This window comes from Rhincodon typus, unplaced genomic scaffold (assembly GCF_021869965.1).
Source record: "Rhincodon typus isolate 14 unplaced genomic scaffold, sRhiTyp1.1 hic_rhity00002741, whole genome shotgun sequence".
NCBI lineage: Eukaryota > Metazoa > Chordata > Chondrichthyes > Orectolobiformes > Rhincodontidae > Rhincodon > Rhincodon typus.
Genome location: NW_025968379.1, coordinates 15,759 through 23,900, shown reverse-complemented (window position 1 = coordinate 23,900; position 8,142 = coordinate 15,759). Strand labels below are relative to the sequence as shown.

Below are 8,142 nucleotides of genomic sequence, written 5' to 3'. Positions count from 1 at the left end.
CCATCACTGACCATTACTGACCATCACTGACCATTCTACCGACCATCGCAGTGCCCATCACTGACCATTCTACTGACCATCGCAGTGCCCATCACAGATCATCACTGACCATTACCGCCCATCACTGACCATTACCTGCACAGATCTCCTCCCAGAGGTTTCCCTGCACTCTCTTGCCGATGAGTTTGGCCATTGTTGCTAGGAGACGGGCAGGAAGTGCGGGGTGAGAGGTGAAAGGTTGTTTCCGGTGGCGGGGTCAGAAGGCCCAGGCTCCGAGCGGGAAGCTTGAGCTTTCCCCACGCTCTGAGGGAGGCGGCGGCGGCGGCGGCGGCGGCGGGGGTTTGGTTGGAGACGGAGAGAGGTGAGGGCCTCGGGGGAAGGCGGCTGGCGGCTCCGGTCCCCTCCAGCTCCGCCTTTAGTTCTGAGAATCAGCGGCAGCAGGAGGCGGCGTGGGGCTGCCCCTGGTCTGGGCTGTGATCTAATCTCTCACCGGGGAGGTAGCATACCTACATTTACAAAGCACCTTTCACAGCCATCGGAGGGTTCTGATAACCAACCAGGAATCAAACGGTTAGGAGATAGAATCTGGAATTGGGCCGCAATCAGATCAGCCATGATGTTATTGACTGTTGTAGTAGGCTTGAGGGGTCGAATGGCTCACTCGTAATCTTTCTGTCTAAAAGTGTTTTACAGTTAATGGTGACCTTTTTATTTCCAATACTAAACACATAGCACATGTCTGTGCTGCCCAGGATGTCGTTTCTAAACTCATCCCATCTGCCTGCATGTGGTCTGGATCCCTCTATTCTCTGCCTGTTCATATGTCTGGCTAAATGCCTCTTAAATGTTGCTATCATATTTGCTTCTGTCACTTCCTCTGGCAGCATGTTCCAGACACTGTCCACCCTCTGCGTGACAGAAGTACAAGTAAGCAAATAGGGGGATTTGCCCTTTTGATAAGGGAGGACATAACTGCGCTGAGAGAGGATACTCTTAACGTTCATCAAATGAGGCCATATGGTTAGAACTTAGAAACAAGAAGGGGATGATCACTCTGTTGGGACTGTATTATAGACCCCCAAATAGCCAGCTGGTACTAGAGGAGCAGATGTGTAGAGAGATTGCAGATACCTGTACGAATAATAGAGTAGTATTGGTTGGAGATTTTAATTTCCTCTGTATTGACTGGGCCACCCAGAGTGCAAAAGGCACAGATGGGGTGGAATTTGTCAAATGTGTCCAAGAAAGTTTCCTAAATCAATAGAGGGCCCTACTCGGGAGGGTGCAACACTAGACCTCCTCTTGGGAAATTAGATCAGGCAAATGATTGAATTGTCAGTCAGAGAGCACTTTGGGTCTGGTGAACATAACTCTCTTAGTTTTGACATGGTTATGGAAAAAGATAGGATAGGTCCACAGGTTCAGGTGCTGAACTGCAGCAGGGCCAATTTTGGGGCCATTAGGCAGGACCTAGCAGAGGTCGATTGGGTGAATCTGTTTGAAGGAAAAGGAGCGACAGGCAAATGGGAGGCTTATAAAAGTGTGATATCACGAGTCCAGGGACAGTGTGACCCTGTGAGGGTGAAGGGAAAAGCTGGCAGGTTTAGGGATCCCTGGCTGATGAGGGATATTGAGGCTCTGGTCAGGAAAAAGAAGAAGGCATACATTGGGTTTAAGCTATCGGGCTCAAGTGAATCTCCAAATGACTATAAAAAGTGTAGGAGCACACTTAACAGGGAAATCAGAACAGTTAAAAAGAGGGTATGAGGTGGATCTGGCAGATATGGTTAAAGATAATCCCAAGAGGTTCTGTAGCTATATTAAGGGTGAAAGGGTGGCTAGGGAGAGAATACGTACCCTTAAAGAGCAGCATGGCCGTCTATGGGTAGAGCCATAGGAGATGGGTGAGGTTTTTTAGTGAATATCCCTCCTCAGTGCTTTATGAAGTAAGAATCATGGATGCTAAGGAAATAAGGGAATCAAGTGGGGATGTTTTGGACCATTTACATATTACCAGAAAGGAGGTGTTTGCAGCCTTAACGCACATTAAGGTGGATAATTCCCCTGGATTTGATCAAGTTCATCCTTGAAAGTTGTGGGAGGCTAGGGAAAAATTTGAAGTCTCTTGCAGAGATTTTTGCTTCATCTTTAGCCACTGGTGAAGTTCCAGAAGACTGTAGGGTGGCTAATGTTGTTGTTCTATTGTTTAAGAAAGGTAGCAAAGGCAAGTGAGGGAACTACAGGCCAGTTAGCCTGACATCAGTGGTAGGCAAATTATTGGAGAGGATACTGTGGGACAGGGTACACCAACACTTGGATAGTCAAGGTCTGATTGGGGATAGTTAGCATGGATTTGTGCACGGGAAGTCATACCTGACAAATCTTGTAGAGTTTTTAGAAGAGGTAACCAAGTGGATGGATGAGGGTAGGGCGGATGTTGGACTCGAGTAAGGCCTTTGACAAGGTCCCACATGGCAGGCTAGTCTCAAAGGTTAGATTGCATGGGATCCAGGGAGAGTTAGCTAATTGGATTCAAAATTGGCTTGATAATAGGAAGCAGAGGGTGATGGTTGAATGTTATTTCTCGGGCTGGAGGCCTGTAACTAGTGATGTGCCACAGGGGTTGGTGCTGGGACCTTTGTTATTGATATTATTTACATAAATGATCTGGATGTGAATGTACAATACATGATTAGTAAGTTTGTGGATGATACAAAATTAGAGGGTATTGTTGATAGCGAGGAAGGTTATCAAAAATTACAGAGGGATCTTGATCAGATGGGGAAGTGGGCTGAGGATTAGCAAAGATAGTAGGAACTGCAGATGCTGGAGAATCTGAGATACCAAGGTGGAGAGCTGGATGAACACAGCAGGCAAAGCAGCATCAGAGGAGCAGGAAGGCTGACGTTTCGGGCCTAGACCCTTCTTCAGAAAAAAGGATTAGCAAATGCAGTTCAATACAGATAAGTGTGAGGTGTTGCACTTTGGAAAGTCAAACCAAGGTAGGACTTATACAGTAAATGGTAAGGTCCTGGGGAGTGTTGTGGAACAGAGGGACCTAGGAGTACATGTACGTAGTTCTTTGAAAGCAGCGTCACAGATAGACAGACAGAATGGTGGAGAAGGCATCTAGCATGCTGGCCTTCATTGGTAGAGGCATTGAGTATAGGAGTTGGAATGTTATGTTACAGTTGTATAAGTCATTGGTGAGGCTGCACATCGAGTATTGTGTACAGTTTTGGTCACCCTGTTATAGGAAAGACATTGTTAAACTGGAAAGTGTGCAAAGAAGATTTACAAGGATGTTGCCAGGACTAGTAGGCCTGAGTTATAGGGACAGGTCAGCCAGGATAGGACATTATTCCTTGGAATATAGGAGAATGAGGGGTGACCTTATTGAGGTGTATAAAATCATGAGGGGCATAGATAGGATGAATGAATATAGTACTTTTCCCAGGGATAGGGGAATTGAAAACTAGAGGGTATAGGTTTAAGGTGAGAGGGGAAAGATTAAAGAAAGACCTGAGGGGCAATCTCTTCACGCAGAGAGTGGTGTGTATATGGAATGGGCTGCCAGAGAAAGTGGTTGAGGCAGGTACAATAGCAATATTTAAAAAACGTTTGGATAGGTATATGGATAGGAAGGGTTTAGAGGGATATGGATCAAATGCGGGCAATTGGAACTAGCTGAGTGGGAACCATGGACAGCATGGACCAGTTTGGGCTGAAGGGCCTGTTTCCATGCTGTAATACTCTATGACAGTACTGTGGGATTCCGGAGAAATTAACTAAAGATGCTGGAGAATGAAATTCTGAAGAAGAGTCATATTGGACTAGAAACATGGAGCTCAGTTTCTGTCTCCATAGAAGCTGCCAGATCTGCAAACTCTACTTCAGCACTTGGTTTCTGCTCCACACACGAGTTTCCTTATTTTATTTTTATTTGCTATCTCCATCTAGATTTGCATGATGGTTTCATAGAATATATAAAATTGATGATTTGATACTGTAATAACCTTGTAGCTGGCATCTGTTGTGGGGAAAAAGTCATCGCCTAAACTTAGTATGCCAGGTATATACAATATCTAGTATGGTAGATTGTTGCATAACTGTTTACTTTTGGGTGAAAATATAAAAATGTTTGTGCTATAATGTACAAATATTAAATGCTTAGTAATGTACATTGTGCCAAATGTAGGGGAGGCGATGGCCTAATGGTATTATCACTAGACTGTTAATCCAGAGACCCAGATAACATTCTGGGGACCCAGGTTTGCATCCCACCACGGCAGATGGTGGAATTTAAATTCAATAAAAATATCTGGAATTAAGAATCTAATGATGACTGTGAATCCATTGTCGATTGTTGGAAAAACCATCTGGTTCAGTAATATCCTTTAGGGAAGGAAACTACCATCGTTAACTGGCCTGGCCTACATGTGATTCTAGACCCACAGCAATGTGGTTGACTCTGAACTGCCCTCTGGGCAATTAGAGATGGGCACTAAATGCTGCCTAGCTGGTGATGTCCCTCATCCCGTGAATGAATAAAGAAAAAAAAATGAGCACAACAATATAGTTTAACCATCGATTTGGTTTGGAAAGGTCAGTTATTATTTGATGTTTTTATAGAAATATGCAACACAGAAGAGCATTTGGCCTACTAGGTCTGTGTTGTCTCTTTGAATGCCATGGAATCAGTCTTGCTTACTTACTCTTTCACTATAACTCTTTCTCACTTTCAAGTACATATTTAAATCTGCTTTGAAAGTTACTACTTGTGACAGCTTTGTTCATTTTTAGTGGGTATTTCCATATGTTTAATTTAATTTGATTTGATTTTTGTCATGTGTACCTAAGTACAGTGAAAAGCTTTGTTTGTGAGCAGTACAGGCAGGTAGTAGTAAGACGGGACATACAGATCATATGATGGAAAAAAACTTGGACAGAGTGAGGCATACGGGTTACATTGCACAGGACATGCGCGAGGCAAGATCAACATTAACTGGATCAGCATTATTTGAAGTTAGAGAGTCCATTGATCAGTCTGATAACGCAGGAAGCTGTTTTTGAACCTGCTGGTATGTTTTTTTTAAGCTTCTGTATTATTTGCCTGACGGAAGAAGTTGTAGGAGATCATTACTGGAGTGCGGTCGGTCTTTGATGATGTCGGCAGCCTTTCTGCGGCAAGAAGATGTGTAAGTGGAATCCGTGGATGGGAGGTCGACTTGCATGATGGTCTGGGCTGTGCACACCACCTTCTGTAGTTTCTTATGGTCCTGGGCAGAGCAGTTGCCATATGCAGCTGAACAGTATGCTTTCAATGATGCATCTGTAGAAGTTGGTGAGGGTCCTTGTGGACATGCCAAATTTCCTGAGCTGCCTGAGGAAGAAGAGGCGTTGTTGTGTCTTCTTGACTGTCACATCTACGTGGGAAGTCCAGGACAGGTTGTCACTTATCGTCACTCCGGGGAACTTGACGCTCTCCACCATCTCAACCTCCTCTCCGTTACTTTAGATGGGGGCAAGTTCTCCTCCTCTCTTTCCGAAGTCAATTGTCAGTTCTTTTGTTTTGCTGACATTGAGAGAGAGGTTGTTATCATTGCACCACGTCACCAAGCCCTCTATCTCCTTTTTGTATTCTGACTCATTGTTTGATATCCGTCCTACCACAGTGATGTCATCAGCAAACTCGAGATGGCATTCGTTCAGAATTTGGCTACACAATTGTGGGTGTTCAGAGAGTACATTAGGGGGCTGAGAATGAATCCTTGGTGGGGGTCCACTGTTGAATGTTATCGTGGAGGAGATGCAGTTGTCTTTCTTCACTGACTGTGGTCTGTAGGTCAGGAAGCTGAGGATCCAGTTATAGAGGGTAAACTTTTGAGATCAGTCTAGAGGGGATAATGGTGTTGAAGGCGGAGCTGTAGTTGATGAGCAGGAGCCTGATGTATGTGTCCTTGTTGGCCAGATATTCCAGGGATGAGTGCAGGGCTGGGGATATGGCATCCTCTGTGGACCTGTTATGTCGATAAGAAAACTGTAGGGGATTGAGGCAGGCTGAGAGACTGGAGTTGATGTGGACCATGACCAGCCTCTGGAAACACTTCATGATTATTGAGGTCAGAGCCACTGGGCAGTAGTCATTAAGGTACATTGCATGTATTACCTTAGGTACGGGGATGATGGTGGTCTTCTTGAAGCAGGTGCGGACTTCAGCTTGTAGGAGGGAGAGGTTGAAGATGTTGGTGAATACCTCCGCCAGTTGGTATGCACAGGATCTAAGGTGCACAGATGGGAATTCAGTTTGGGCTTGTCACTTTCCTTGGGTTGACCCCCAGAAAGACATCTGTAGCGGTGATAAAGGGAACAGGTGTGTCCAGGGCTGTCGGTGCAGGTGACACCACACCGCTGGCATTCTGCTCAAACTGAGCATAGAAAGCATTGAGCGCTTCAGGGAGGCATGTGTCTTTGTCCGCTATCTTACACTACTTCATTTTGTATCCCATTATACTGTTAGGCTTCGCCACATGTGGCGGGAGTCCATCAGGTAGGTTTGGGCCTCTAACTTGGTCTGGTACTGCCTCTTAGCATCTCCGAAATCTTTGCAGAGTTCAGAGCTGGATTTTCTGTATAGGTCCGGGTTGTCCGACTTGAATTCTGTACGTCTGGTCTTCAGTAGGCAGTGGATTTCCCAGATCATCCAAGGTTTCCGGTTGAGGAACACCCAGATTGCTTTCTTTGGTACACAGTCCTCCACGAATTTGCTAATGAAGTCCGTGATGGTGGTGGGATACTTGTCAAGGTTTTCTGCAGAGTCCTTGAGAATATGGTCTAGTCCACCAATTCCAAGCCATCCCGGAGATGCTGTTAGCTGCCTTGGACTAGCACTGTATTCCTTTCTTGAAGGATCCTCCCATTTCAACTTAAGCTTGGGTTGACCAAAAGATTTGGGAACAGAAGTAGGCTATTTAGTCCATTGAGTCTGCTATGTCATTCAATAAGATCATGGCTGATCTGATGATCTTCAACCGCACTGTCCTGCCTCTTCCCCATTATCTTTAATAATTCCCTTTCTGATTGAAATCTGTCTATCTAACCTTTAAATATACTTAATAACCCAGCCTCATCAGCCCTTACAGGTAAAGAATTCCATCGATTCACTATCCTCCTCATTTCAGTCTTAAATGTGCGACCCCTTATTCTGCAATTATGCTCTCTGAGCCTGGATACAAGGGGAAACAGTCTTTCTACCTTGACAACAAGGTGCAGGGCTGGATGAACACAGCAGGCCAAGCAGCATCATAGGAGCAGAGAGGCTGATGTTTCGGGCCTAGACCCTTCATCAGAAAAGGGGGAGGGGAAGGGGGTTCTGAAATAAATAGGGAGAGAGTGGGAGGCGGATAGAAGATGGATAGAGGAGAGGATAGGTGGAGAGGAAACAAACAGGTCGAAGAGGTGGGGATGGGGCCAGTAAAGGTGAGTGCAGGTGGGGAGTTAGGGAGGGGATAGGTCAGTCCAGGGAGGATGGACAGGTCAAGGGGGCGGGATGAGGTTAGTCGGTAGGAGATGGAGGTGCGGCTTGAGGTGGGAGGAGGGGATAGGTGGGAGGAAGAACAGGTTAGGGAGGAAGAACAGGTTAGGGAGGCAGGGACGAGCTGGACTGGTTTTGGGATGCGGTAGGGGGAGGGGAGATTTTGAAGCTTGTGAAATCCACATTGATACCATTGGGCTGCAGGGTTCCCAAGCGGAATATGAGTTGCTGTTCCTGCAACCTTCGGGTGGCATCGTTGTGGCACTGCAGGAGGCCCAGGATGGACATGTCGTCTGAGGAATGGGAGGGGGAGTTGAAATGGTTCGTGACTGGGAGGTGCAGTTGTTTATTGCGAACCGAGCGTAGGTGTTCTGCAAAGCGATCCCCGAGCCTCCGCTTGGTTTCCCCGATGTAGAGGAAGCCACACCGGGTACAGCGGATGCAGTATACCACATTGGCAGATGTGCAGGTGAACATCTGCTTGATGTGGAAAGTCTTCTTGGGGCCTGGGATGGGGGTGAGGGAGGAGGTATGGGGGCAGGTGTAGCACTTCCTGCGGTTGCAGGGAAAAGTGCCGGGTGTGGTGGAGCTGGAGGGGAGTGTGGAGC

General features: G+C 46.3%; 1 protein-coding gene across 1 annotated transcript in view; it reads left to right on the top strand.

Annotated features, from left to right (window-relative positions):
- The first annotated feature begins 265 nt into the window (after positions 1 to 265).
- Positions 266 to 8,142, top strand: part of LOC125481598 (uncharacterized protein DDB_G0283697-like) — a 20,892-nt gene continuing 13,015 nt past the window's right edge. The window contains exon 1 of the mRNA XM_048593379.1: positions 266 to 361. The gene's annotated coding sequence lies outside the window, so the exon portion shown is untranslated. The remainder of the gene's footprint in view (positions 362 to 8,142) is intronic.